General features: G+C 41.7%; 2 protein-coding genes across 2 annotated transcripts in view; one reads left to right on the forward strand and one right to left on the reverse strand.

Annotated features, from left to right (window-relative positions):
* LOC148451069 (uncharacterized) overlaps positions 1-2,660 on the reverse strand; it is a 69,407-nt gene extending 66,747 nt beyond the window's left edge. Inside the window, exon 1 of the mRNA XM_088462306.1 lies at positions 2,605-2,660. The gene's annotated coding sequence lies outside the window, so the exon portion shown is untranslated. The remainder of the gene's footprint in view (positions 1-2,604) is intronic.
* The window catches only part of LOC148451068 (uncharacterized), a 260,573-nt gene that overhangs the window by 117,241 nt on the left and 128,370 nt on the right, over positions 1-14,962 (forward strand). The window lies entirely within an intron of this gene.

Genomic DNA, 14,962 nt, shown 5'->3' on the forward strand with positions numbered 1-14,962 from the left:
GAGTCCGGCTGAGATTGGGGAGAGAGAGCTGAGCTCCCTGTAATCACCGCTCTGCGCTCCGCTCCCAGCTCTGCAATGAGTGACCGCGTGCAGACGTTACTCTGAGTCTGACCTGGGACAGGGGGAATGCAGGGTGGAGACGCTGCCTCACTGCTGCTGCTGCTCCCGGGTAGTGGGCGAGGCTTGACAGTCCCAGGTCGGAGCGTGGTGGGACGGCTGGTGTATGACTGACAGGTCAGACTTAACTGCTGTAGCCAGAGATTGGGAGAGGAGACGCCGCATGGTGGAGACTATTTAATGAGACGCCGACGGCTATTGGTTGAGAAGACGCCGACGGCGGTGACTGACTTCTGCACAGAGCACAGCCCCACACAGCGCCTCCTGCAGGACCCTCACAGTTTTTAAAATCGGGTACGCAACTTCCTGTAGTGCGTAAATACGCGCTATAGTGCATATTTTGTGAACACTGCCGATGCAGCAGGGGGGCTGATCATCAGCCCATCGACACACGCTCCACTACGCTCTGCAAGTGGGGGAGTAATGCCCATGGGGGTGAAGTAGTAATATCCCCAATGGGAGTCTACATTTTTTTTTAAATAAAATATTATTATATATTATTTTAATACGTGCAAAGAGTAATATACTGGAACCGCACTGAAAAAATACTGCTGGATTATTTGAATTAATATCTCTTAAATATACCTAAGATAGACTTGATAAATACCACACATATACGTGTCAATGTTCCTAATATGGATCATAAGACCACAGTCAAGACCTGTCACTAGGAAAGTCTATGGTGCTCCCCAGAGTCAATGTAAAAACATATGAGCCAAAAAAAGAGAAAAAGGACTCTTGGTGGGGGCACACAATAGGTATAGAGATTAGCAATTAAAAATCAATTTTTATTAAACACAATATAAAAATTAGCAACTGAAAATAATTCAACAAACAAAAAGACATACAATACATGTATACATAATAGTGTTCACTCTAGCTCCGGCGGCAGGCAGGGCGCCGGAGCTAGAGAGGGCAACCTTATGCGCCCGAAAAGGGGGCTTGGTCATGAAAAGGGGGCGTGTCTATAATACGCGCCCCCTTTTCGTCATACTTGGGGGCGTGCCCGGCGCTTACGGACACGCCGGGCAGCCCCCAAGCGCTGCAGAAAGGGAGAATAGATGCCGGGCGCATGCGCCCGGCGTCTATTCTCCGGTGGTGACCGGGACACCGCATTTTTCTCCACCCGCAGGACACTGCGTCCCGCGGGTGAGAACGGCACCCGCAGGCTGTGAGGGCAGGGTGCTTTTTGCCCTCCTCCTGGAGGGCAGGGTGCTTTATGCCCTCCGGGAGGAGGGCAGGGCGCCGCGCCCCGCTAAAACAGCCTAGCGGGAACGCTACATAAATGAAGGGAGATGCACTCTCCACTGTGGATTTGAGAAAAGCCAGGTGAGATGGTAATAGGATAGTATAGGTATATATATATGCGCCTCTCCCCTATATAATAATACCACATATCAGTGTGTGCTGGGAGCTGTGTTATTCCCCCTCATATATCACTGTACAGTCCCCTCTCCCCTATATAATAATACCACATATCAGTGTGTGCTGGGAGCTGTGTTATTCCCCCTCATATATCACTGTACGGTCCCCTCTCCCCTATATAATAATAATACCACATATCAGTGTGTGCTGGGAGCTGTGTTATTCCCCCTCATATATCACTGTACAGTCCCCTCTCCCCTATATAATAATAATACCACATATCAGTGTGTGCTGGAAGCTGTGTTATTCCCCCTCATAGATCACTGTACAGTCCCCTCCCCCTATATAATAATAATACCACATATCAGTGTGTGCTGGGAGCTGTGTTATTCCCCCTCATATATCACTGTACAGTCCCCTCTCCCCTATATAATAATAATACCACATATCAGTGTGTGCTGGGAGCTGTGTTATTCCCCCTCATATATCACTGTACGATCCCCTCTCCCTATATAATAATACCACATATCAGTGTGTGCTGGGAGCTGTGTTATTCCCCCTCATATATCACTGTACGGTCCCCTCTCCCTATATAATAATAACACCACATATCAGTGTGTACTGGGAGCTGTGTTATTCCCCCTCATATATCACTGTACGGTCCTCTACCCCTATTTAATAATAATATCACATATCAGTGTGTGCTGGGAGCTGTGTTATTCCCCCTAATATATCACTGTACGGTCCCCTCTCCCCTATATAATAATAATAATACACATATCAGTGTGTGCTGGGAGCTGTTATTCCCCCTCATATATCACTGTACAGTCCTCTCTCCCCTATATAATAATACCACATATCAGTGTGTGCTGGGAGCTGTGTTATTCCCCCTCATATATCACTGTACGGTCCTCTCTCCCCTATATAATAATAATACCACATATCAGTGTGTGCTGGGAGCTGTGTTATTCCCCCTAATATATCACTGTACGGTCCCCTCTCCCTATATAATAATACCACATATCAGTGTGTGCTGGGAGCTGTGTTATTCCCCCTCATATATCACTGTACGGTCCCCTCTCCCCTATATAATAATAATATAATATATACAGGACACGTTACCTGGCTCCGGCTGTGTCAGGAATGTCTATGACAAAATGGCAGCTAAATCACCTGTGGCCCCGCCCCCTCTGCTCTGTGACTGGAAGATTATAAGAATATGGCCGCCGGTCACCGTACATGAGGACACCATTAGACTATACTGCTGTTACTCTAGTGATGAAGCTGGTTGCTAGTTACAGGACGTCTCTCCTACTATGTGGCGCCTGATTGGATACTCGCTGCTGCCAATCACCGCACAGAGGGGAATGAGAGGAGGGCGGTGACTATGATATGAGGGGCGGGGCAGGTAGTACCCATAGCTACACGGGAGATAGAGAGGGGCGTGGTTATGTATTGGGGGCGTTTTTTCTATTACAGGAAGAGGCAGAGAGCGGCTGGGAGCAGGTAATTGTATTTATTATTATTATTATTATACAGGGGGAGCAGACTGTGGTGTCCTGTTATTATTATTATACAGGGGGAGCAGTCTGTGGTGTCCTGTTATTATTATTATAAAGGTGGAGCAGTCTGTGGTGTCCTGTTAGTATTATTATACAGGAGGAGCAGCCTGTGGTGTCCTGTTATTATTATTATTATTATTATTATTATTATTATTATTATTATAATACAGGAGGAGCAGCCTGTGGTGTCATGTTATTATCATTATAAAGGAGGAGCAGCCTGTGGTGTCCTGTTATTATTATTATACAGGAGGAGCAGCCTCTGGTGTCATGTTATTATCATTATACAGGAGGAGCAGACTATGGTGTCCTGTTATTATTATACAAGAGGAGCAGCCTGTGGTGTCATGTTATTATCATTATACAGGAGGAGCAGCATTTGGTGTCCTGTTATTATTATTATTATTATACAGGAGGAGCAGTCTGTGGTGTCCTGTTATTATTATACAGGTGGAGCAGCCTGTGGTGTCCTGTTATTATTATACAGGAGGAGCAGCCTGTGGTGTCCTGTTGTTATTATTATTATTATACAGGGGGAGCAGTCTGTGGTGTCCTGTTATTATTATACAGGGGGAGCAGCCTCTGGTGTCCTGTTAGTATTATTATACAGGAGGAGCAGCCTGTGGTGTCCTATTATTATTATTATTATTATTATTATTATTATTATTATTATTATTATTATAATACAGGAGGAGCAGCCTGTGGTGTCATGTTATCATTATAAAGGAGGAGCAGCCTGTGGTGTCCTGTTATTATTATTATACAGGAGGAGCAGCCTCTGGTGTCATGTTATTATCATTATACAGGAGGAGCAACCTGTGGTGTCCTGTTATTATTATTATTATAAAAGAGGAGCAGCCTGTGGTGTCGTGTTATTATCATTATACAGGAGGAGCAGACTATGGTGTCCTGTTATTATTATACAAGAGGAGCAGCCTGTGGTGTCCTGTTATTATTATTATACAGGGGGAGCAGTCTGTGGTGTCCTGTTATTATTATTATAAAGGGGTAGCAGTCTGTGGTGTCCTGTTATTATTATTATAAAGGTGGAGCAGTCTGTGGTGTCCTGTTAGTATTATTATACAGGAGGAGCAGCCTGTGGTGTCCTGTTATTATTATTATTATTATTATAATACAGGAGGAGCAGCCTGTGGTGTCATGTTATTATCATTATAAAGGAGGAGCAGCCTGTGGTGTCCTGTTATTATTATTATACAGGAGGAGCAGCCTCTGGTGTCATGTTATTATCATTATACAGGAGGAGCAGACTATGGTGTCCTGTTATTATTATACAAGAGGAGCAGCCTGTGGTGTCATGTTATTATCATTATACAGGAGGAGCAGCATTTGGTGTCCTGTTATTATTATTATTATTATTATACAGGAGGAGCAGTCTGTGGTGTCCTGTTATTATTATACAGGTGGAGCAGCCTGTGGTGTCCTGTTATTATTATACAGGAGGAGCAGCCTGTGGTGTCCTGTTGTTATTATTATTATTATACAGGGGGAGCAGTCTGTGGTGTCCTGTTATTATTATACAGGGGGAGCAGCCTCTGGTGTCCTGTTAGTATTATTATACAGGAGGAGCAGCCTGTGGTGTCCTATTATTATTATTATTATTATTATTATAATACAGGAGGAGCAGCCTGTGGTGTCATGTTATCATTATAAAGGAGGAGCAGCCTGTGGTGTCCTGTTATTATTATTATACAGGAGGAGCAGCCTCTGGTGTCATGTTATTATCATTATACAGGAGGAGCAACCTGTGGTGTCCTGTTATTATTATTATTATAAAAGAGGAGCAGCCTGTGGTGTCGTGTTATTATCATTATACAGGAGGAGCAGACTATGGTGTCCTGTTATTATTATACAAGAGGAGCAGCCTGTGGTGTCCTGTTATTATTATTATACAGGGGGAGCAGTCTGTGGTGTCCTGTTATTATTATTATAAAGGGGTAGCAGTCTGTGGTGTCCTGTTATTATTATTATAAAGGTGGAGCAGTCTGTGGTGTCCTGTTAGTATTATTATACAGGAGGAGCAGCCTGTGGTGTCCTGTTATTATTATTATTATTATTATTATTATAATACAGGAGGAGCAGCCTGTGGTGTCATGTTATTATCATTATAAAGGAGGAGCAGCCTGTGGTGTCCTGTTATTATTATTATACAGGAGGAGCAGCCTCTGGTGTCATGTTATTATCATTATACAGGAGGAGCAGACTATGGTGTCCTGTTATTATTATACAAGAGGAGCAGCCTGTGGTGTCATGTTATTATCATTATACAGGAGGAGCAGCATTTGGTGTCCTGTTATTATTATTATTATTATACAGGAGGAGCAGTCTGTGGTGTCCTGTTATTATTATACAGGTGGAGCAGCCTGTGGTGTCCTGTTATTATTATACAGGAGGAGCAGCCTGTGGTGTCCTGTTGTTATTATTATTATTATACAGGGGGAGCAGTCTGTGGTGTCCTGTTATTATTATACAGGGGGAGCAGCCTCTGGTGTCCTGTTAGTATTATTATACAGGAGGAGCAGCCTGTGGTGTCCTATTATTATTATTATTATTATTATTATAATACAGGAGGAGCAGCCTGTGGTGTCATGTTATCATTATAAAGGAGGAGCAGCCTGTGGTGTCCTGTTATTATTATTATACAGGAGGAGCAGCCTCTGGTGTCATGTTATTATCATTATACAGGAGGAGCAACCTGTGGTGTCCTGTTATTATTATTATTATAAAAGAGGAGCAGCCTGTGGTGTCGTGTTATTATCATTATACAGGAGGAGCAGACTATGGTGTCCTGTTATTATTATACAAGAGGAGCAGCCTGTGGTGTCCTGTTATTATTATTATACAGGGGGAGCAGTCTGTGGTGTCCTGTTATTATTATTATAAAGGGGTAGCAGTCTGTGGTGTCCTGTTATTATTATTATAAAGGTGGAGCAGTCTGTGGTGTCCTGTTAGTATTATTATACAGGAGGAGCAGCCTGTGGTGTCCTGTTATTATTATTATTATTATTATTATAATACAGGAGGAGCAGCCTGTGGTGTCATGTTATTATCATTATAAAGGAGGAGCAGCCTGTGGTGTCCTGTTATTATTATTATACAGGAGGAGCAGCCTCTGGTGTCATGTTATTATCATTATACAGGAGGAGCAGACTATGGTGTCCTGTTATTATTATACAAGAGGAGCAGCCTGTGGTGTCATGTTATTATCATTATACAGGAGGAGCAGCATTTGGTGTCCTGTTATTATTATTATTATTATACAGGAGGAGCAGTCTGTGGTGTCCTGTTATTATTATACAGGTGGAGCAGCCTGTGGTGTCCTGTTATTATTATACAGGAGGAGCAGCCTGTGGTGTCCTGTTGTTATTATTATTATACAGGGGGAGCAGTCTGTGGTGTCCTGTTATTATTATACAGGGGGAGCAGCCTCTGGTGTCCTGTTAGTATTATTATACAGGAGGAGCAGCCTGTGGTGTCCTATTATTATTATTATTATTATTATTATTATTATAATACAGGAGGAGCAGCCTGTGGTGTCATGTTATCATTATAAAGGAGGAGCAGCCTGTGGTGTCCTGTTATTATTATTATACAGGAGGAGCAGCCTCTGGTGTCATGTTATTATCATTATACAGGAGGAGCAACCTGTGGTGTCCTGTTATTATTATTATTATAAAAGAGGAGCAGCCTGTGGTGTCGTGTTATTATCATTATACAGGAGGAGCAGACTATGGTGTCCTGTTATTATTATACAAGAGGAGCAGCCTGTGGTGTCCTGTTATTATTATTATACAGGGGGAGCAGTCTGTGGTGTCCTGTTATTATTATTATAAAGGGGTAGCAGTCTGTGGTGTCCTGTTATTATTATTATAAAGGTGGAGCAGTCTGTGGTGTCCTGTTAGTATTATTATACAGGAGGAGCAGCCTGTGGTGTCCTATTATTATTATTATTATTATTATTATAATACAGGAGGAGCAGCCTGTGGTGTCATGTTATTATCATTATAAAGGAGGAGCAGCCTGTGGTGTCCTGTTATTATTATTATACAGGAGGAGCAGCCTCTGGTGTCATGTTATTATCATTATACAGGAGGAGCAGACTATGGTGTCCTGTTATTATTATACAAGAGGAGCAGCCTGTGGTGTCATGTTATTATCATTATACAGGAGGAGCAGCATTTGGTGTCCTGTTATTATTATTATTATTATACAGGAGGAGCAGTCTGTGGTGTCCTGTTATTATTATACAGGTGGAGCAGCCTGTGGTGTCCTGTTATTATTATACAGGAGGAGCAGCCTGTGGTGTCCTGTTGTTATTATTATTATTATACAGGGGGAGCAGTCTGTGGTGTCCTGTTATTATTATACAGGGGGAGCAGCCTCTGGTGTCCTGTTAGTATTATTATACAGGAGGAGCAGCCTGTGGTGTCCTATTATTATTATTATTATTATTATTATAATACAGGAGGAGCAGCCTGTGGTGTCATGTTATCATTATAAAGGAGGAGCAGCCTGTGGTGTCCTGTTTTTATTATTATACAGGAGGAGCAGCCTCTGGTGTCATGTTATTATCATTATACAGGAGGAGCAACCTGTGGTGTCCTGTTATTATTATTATTATAAAAGAGGAGCAGCCTGTGGTGTCGTGTTATTATCATTATACAGGAGGAGCAGACTATGGTGTCCTGTTATTATTATACAAGAGGAGCAGCCTGTGGTGTCCTGTTATTATTATTATACAGGGGGAGCAGTCTGTGGTGTCCTGTTATTATTATTATAAAGGGGTAGCAGTCTGTGGTGTCCTGTTATTATTATTATAAAGGTGGAGCAGTCTGTGGTGTCCTGTTAGTATTATTATACAGGAGGAGCAGCCTGTGGTGTCCTGTTATTATTATTATTATTATTATAATACAGGAGGAGCAGCCTGTGGTGTCATGTTATTATCATTATAAAGGAGGAGCAGCCTGTGGTGTCCTGTTATTATTATTATACAGGAGGAGCAGCCTCTGGTGTCATGTTATTATCATTATACAGGAGGAGCAGACTATGGTGTCCTGTTATTATTATACAAGAGGAGCAGCCTGTGGTGTCATGTTATTATCATTATACAGGAGGAGCAGCATTTGGTGTCCTGTTATTATTATTATTATTATACAGGAGGAGCAGTCTGTGGTGTCCTGTTATTATTATACAGGTGGAGCAGCCTGTGGTGTCCTGTTATTATTATACAGGAGGAGCAGCCTGTGGTGTCCTGTTGTTATTATTATTATTATACAGGGGGAGCAGTCTGTGGTGTCCTGTTATTATTATACAGGGGGAGCAGCCTCTGGTGTCCTGTTAGTATTATTATACAGGAGGAGCAGCCTGTGGTGTCCTATTATTATTATTATTATTATTATTATAATACAGGAGGAGCAGCCTGTGGTGTCATGTTATCATTATAAAGGAGGAGCAGCCTGTGGTGTCCTGTTATTATTATTATACAGGAGGAGCAGCCTCTGGTGTCATGTTATTATCATTATACAGGAGGAGCAACCTGTGGTGTCCTGTTATTATTATTATTATAAAAGAGGAGCAGCCTGTGGTGTCGTGTTATTATCATTATACAGGAGGAGCAGACTATGGTGTCCTGTTATTATTATACAAGAGGAGCAGCCTGTGGTGTCCTGTTATTATTATTATACAGGGGGAGCAGTCTGTGGTGTCCTGTTATTATTATTATAAAGGGGTAGCAGTCTGTGGTGTCCTGTTATTATTATTATAAAGGTGGAGCAGTCTGTGGTGTCCTGTTAGTATTATTATACAGGAGGAGCAGCCTGTGGTGTCCTGTTATTATTATTATTATTATTATAATACAGGAGGAGCAGCCTGTGGTGTCATGTTATTATCATTATAAAGGAGGAGCAGCCTGTGGTGTCCTGTTATTATTATTATACAGGAGGAGCAGCCTCTGGTGTCATGTTATTATCATTATACAGGAGGAGCAGACTATGGTGTCCTGTTATTATTATACAAGAGGAGCAGCCTGTGGTGTCATGTTATTATCATTATACAGGAGGAGCAGCATTTGGTGTCCTGTTATTATTATTATTATTATACAGGAGGAGCAGTCTGTGGTGTCCTGTTATTAGTATACAGGTGGAGCAGCCTGTGGTGTCCTGTTATTATTATACAGGAGGAGCAGCCTGTGGTGTCCTGTTGTTATTATTATTATTATACAGGGGGAGCAGTCTGTGGTGTCCTGTTATTATTATACAGGGGGAGCAGCCTCTGGTGTCCTGTTAGTATTATTATACAGGAGGAGCAGCCTGTGGTGTCCTATTATTATTATTATTATTATTATTATTATAATACAGGAGGAGCAGCCTGTGGTGTCATGTTATCATTATAAAGGAGGAGCAGCCTGTGGTGTCCTGTTATTATTATTATACAGGAGGAGCAGCCTCTGGTGTCATGTTATTATCATTATACAGGAGGAGCAACCTGTGGTGTCCTGTTATTATTATTATTATAAAAGAGGAGCAGCCTGTGGTGTCGTGTTATTATCATTATACAGGAGGAGCAGACTATGGTGTCCTGTTATTATTATACAAGAGGAGCAGCCTGTGGTGTCCTGTTATTATTATTATACAGGGGGAGCAGTCTGTGGTGTCCTGTTATTATTATTATAAAGGGGTAGCAGTCTGTGGTGTCCTGTTATTATTATTATAAAGGTGGAGCAGTCTGTGGTGTCCTGTTAGTATTATTATACAGGAGGAGCAGCCTGTGGTGTCCTGTTATTATTATTATTATTATTATAATACAGGAGGAGCAGCCTGTGGTGTCATGTTATTATCATTATAAAGGAGGAGCAGCCTGTGGTGTCCTGTTATTATTATTATACAGGAGGAGCAGCCTCTGGTGTCATGTTATTATCATTATACAGGAGGAGCAGACTATGGTGTCCTGTTATTATTATACAAGAGGAGCAGCCTGTGGTGTCATGTTATTATCATTATACAGGAGGAGCAGCATTTGGTGTCCTGTTATTATTATTATTATTATACAGGAGGAGCAGTCTGTGGTGTCCTGTTATTATTATACAGGTGGAGCAGCCTGTGGTGTCCTGTTATTATTATACAGGAGGAGCAGCCTGTGGTGTCCTGTTGTTATTATTATTATTATACAGGGGGAGCAGTCTGTGGTGTCCTGTTATTATTATACAGGGGGAGCAGCCTCTGGTGTCCTGTTAGTATTATTATACAGGAGGAGCAGCCTGTGGTGTCCTATTATTATTATTATTATTATTATAATACAGGAGGAGCAGCCTGTGGTGTCATGTTATCATTATAAAGGAGGAGCAGCCTGTGGTGTCCTGTTATTATTATTATACAGGAGGAGCAGCCTCTGGTGTCATGTTATTATCATTATACAGGAGGAGCAACCTGTGGTGTCCTGTTATTATTATTATTATAAAAGAGGAGCAGCCTGTGGTGTCGTGTTATTATCATTATACAGGAGGAGCAGACTATGGTGTCCTGTTATTATTATACAAGAGGAGCAGCCTGTGGTGTCCTGTTATTATTATTATACAGGGGGAGCAGTCTGTGGTGTCCTGTTATTATTATTATAAAGGGGTAGCAGTCTGTGGTGTCCTGTTATTATTATTATAAAGGTGGAGCAGTCTGTGGTGTCCTGTTAGTATTATTATACAGGAGGAGCAGCCTGTGGTGTCCTGTTATTATTATTATTATTATTATAATACAGGAGGAGCAGCCTGTGGTGTCATGTTATTATCATTATAAAGGAGGAGCAGCCTGTGGTGTCCTGTTATTATTATTATACAGGAGGAGCAGCCTCTGGTGTCATGTTATTATCATTATACAGGAGGAGCAGACTATGGTGTCCTGTTATTATTATACAAGAGGAGCAGCCTGTGGTGTCATGTTATTATCATTATACAGGAGGAGCAGCATTTGGTGTCCTGTTATTATTATTATTATTATACAGGAGGAGCAGTCTGTGGTGTCCTGTTATTATTATACAGGTGGAGCAGCCTGTGGTGTCCTGTTATTATTATACAGGAGGAGCAGCCTGTGGTGTCCTGTTGTTATTATTATTATTATACAGGGGGAGCAGTCTGTGGTGTCCTGTTATTATTATACAGGGGGAGCAGCCTCTGGTGTCCTGTTAGTATTATTATACAGGAGGAGCAGCCTGTGGTGTCCTATTATTATTATTATTATTATTATTATAATACAGGAGGAGCAGCCTGTGGTGTCATGTTATCATTATAAAGGAGGAGCAGCCTGTGGTGTCCTGTTATTATTATTATACAGGAGGAGCAGCCTCTGGTGTCATGTTATTATCATTATACAGGAGGAGCAACCTGTGGTGTCCTGTTATTATTATTATAAAAGAGGAGCAGCCTGTGGTGTCGTGTTATTATCATTATACAGGAGGAGCAGACTATGGTGTCCTGTTATTATTATACAAGAGGAGCAGCCTGTGGTGTCATGTTATTATCATTATACAGGAGGAGCAGCATTTGGTGTCCTGTTATTATTATTATACAGGAGGAGCAGCATGTGGTGTCATGTTATTATTATTATTATACAGGAGGAGCAGCCTGTGGTGTCCTGTTATTATTAATTTCATACAGGAGGAGCAGCCTGTGGTGTCTTGTTATTATCATTATACAAGAGGAACAGCCTGTGGTGTCCTGTTATTATCATTATACAAGAGGAGCAGCCTGTGGTGTCCTGTTATTATTATACAGGAGGAGCAGCCTGTGGTGTCCTGTTATTATTATTTTACAGGAGGAGCAGCCTGTGGTGTCATGTTATTATCATTATACAGGAGGAGCAGCCTGTGGTATCCTGTTATTACTATTATTATGCGGGAGGAGCAGCCTGTGGTGTCCTGTTATTATTATTATACAGGAGGAGCAGCCTCTGGTGTCATGTTATTATCATTATACAGGAGGAGCAGCCTGTGGTGTCCTGTTATTATTATTATAAAAAAGGAGCAGCCTGTGGTGTTGTTATTATCATTATACAGGAGGAGCAGACTGTGGTGTCCTGTTATTATTATTATACAAGAGGAGCAGCCTGTGGTGTCATGTTATTTTCATTATACAGGAGGAGCAGCCTTTGGTGTCCTGTTATTATTATTATACAGGAGGAGCAGCATGTGGTGTCCTGTTATTATTATTATAAAGGGGTAGCAGTCTGTGGTGTCCTGTTATTATTATACAGGTGGAGCAGCCTGTGGTGTCCTGTTATTATTATACAAGAGGAGCAGCCTGTGGTGTCCTGTTGTTATTATTATTATTATACAGGGGGAGCAGTCTGTGGTGTCCTGTTATTATTATACAGGGGGAGCAGCCTCTGGTGTCCTGTTAGTATTATTATACAGGAGGAGCAGCCTGTGGTGTCCTGTTATTATTATTATTATTATTATTATTATTATAATACAGGAGGAGCAGCCTGTGGTGTCATGTTATTATCATTATAAAGGAGGAGCAGCCTGTGGTGTCCTGTTATTATTATTATACAGGAGGAGCAGCCTCTGGTGTCATGTTATTATCATTATACAGGAGGAGCAACCTGTGGTGTCCTGTTATTATTATTATTATAAAAGAGGAGCAGCCTGTGGTGTCGTGTTATTATCATTATACAGGAGGAGCAGACTATGGTGTCCTGTTATTATTATACAAGAGGAGCAGCCTGTGGTGTCATGTTATTATCATTATGCAGGAGGAGCAGCATTTGGTGTCCTGTTATTATTATTATACAGGAGGAGCAGCATGTGGTGTCTTGTTATTATCATTATAGAGGAGGAGCAGCCTGTGGTGTCCTGTTATTATTATACAGGAGGAGCAGCCTGTGGTGTCCTGTTATTATTAATTTCATACAGGAGGAGCAGCCTGTGGTGTCTTGTTATTATCATTATACAAGAGGAACAGCCTGTGGTGTCCTGTTATTATCATTATACAAGAGGAGCACCTTGTGGTGTCCTGTTATTATTATACAGGAGGAGCAGCCTGTGGTGTCATGTTATTATCATTATACAAGAGGAGCAGCCTGTGGTGTCGTGTTATTATTATTATACAGGAGGAGCAGCCTGTGGTGTCGTGTTATTATCATTATAAAGGAGGAGCAGCCTGTGGTGTCCTGTTATTATTATTTTACAGGAGGAGCAGCCTGTGGTGTCATGTTATTATCATTATACAGGAGGAGCAGCCTGTGGTATCCTGTTATTACTATTATTATGCGGGAGGAGCAGCCTGTGGTGTCCTGTTATTATTATTATACAGGAGGAGCAGCCTCTGGTGTCATGTTATTATCATTATACAGGAGGAGCAGCCTGTGGTGTCCTGTTATTATTATTATAAAAGAGGAGCAGCCTGTGGTGTTGTTATTATCATTATACAGGAGGAGCAGACTGTGGTGTCCTGTTATTATTATACAAGAGGAGCTGCCTGTGGTGTCATGTTATTATCATTATACAGGAGGAGCAGCCTTTGGTGTCCTGTTATTATTATTATACAGGAGGAGCAGCATGTGGTGTCATGTTATTATCATTATACAGGAGGAGCAGCCTGTGGTGTCCTGTTATTATTATACAGGAGGAGCAGCCTGTGGTGTCCTGTTATTATTATTTTCATACAGGAGGAACAGCCTGTGGTGTTGTGTTATTATCATTATACAAGAGGAGCAGCCTGTGGTGTCCTGTTATTATTATACAGGAGGAGCAGCCTGTGGTGTCATGTTATCATTATACAAGAGGAGCAGCCTGTGGTGTCGTGTTATTATTATTATACAGTAGGAGCAGCCTGTGGTGTCGTGTTATTATCATTATAAAGGAGGAGCAGCCTGTGGTGTCCTGTTATTATTATTTTACAGGAGGAGCAGCCTGTGGTGTCATGTTATTATCATTATACAGGAGGAGCAGCCTGTGGTATCCTGTTGTTATTATTATACAGGAGGAGCAGCCTGTGGTGTCCTGTTATTATTATTATACAGGAGGAGCAGCCTCTGGTGTCATGTTATTATCATTATACAGGAGGAGCAGCCTGTGGTGTCCTGTTATTATTATTATACAAGAGGAGCAGCCTGTGGTGTCATGTTATTATCATTATACAGGAGGAGCAGCCTTTGGTGTCCTGTTATTATTATACAGGAGGAGCAGCATGTGGTGTCATGTTATTATCATTATACAGGAGGATCAGCCTGTGGTGTCCTGTTATTATTATACAGGAGGAGCAGCCTGTGGTGTCCTGTTATTATTATTTTCATACAGGAGGAGCAGCCTGTGGTGTCTTGTTATTATCATTATACAAGAGGAACAGCCTGTGGTGTCGTGTTATTATCATTATACAAGAGGAGCAGCCTGTGGTGTCCTGTTATTATTATACAGGAGGAGCAGCCTGTGGTGTCATGTTATTATCATTATACAAGAGGAGCAGCCTGTGGTGTCGTGTTATTATTATTATACAGGAGGAGCAGCCTGTGGTGTCGTGTTATTATCATTATAAAGGAGGAGCAGCCTGTGGTGTCCTGTTATTATTATTTTACAGGAGGAGCAGCCTGTGGTGTCATGTTATTATCATTATACAGGAGGAGCAGCCTGTGGTTTCCTGTTATTACTATTATTATGCGGGAGGAGCAGCCTGTGGTGTCCTGTTATTATTATTATACAGGAGGAGCAGCCTCTGGTGTCATGTTATTATCATTATACAGGAGGAGCAGCCTGTGGTGTCCTGTTATTATTATTATAAAAGAGGAGCAGCCTGTGGTGTTGTGTTATTATCATTATACAGGAGGAGCAGACTGTGGTATCCTGTTATTATTATTATACAAGAGGAGCAGCATGTGGTGTCATGTTATCATTATACAGGAGGAGCAGCCTGGATTGTA

This window comes from Taudactylus pleione, unplaced genomic scaffold, assembly GCF_031769625.1.
Source record: "Taudactylus pleione unplaced genomic scaffold, aTauple2 ptg001186l, whole genome shotgun sequence".
Lineage (NCBI taxonomy): Eukaryota > Metazoa > Chordata > Amphibia > Anura > Myobatrachidae > Taudactylus > Taudactylus pleione.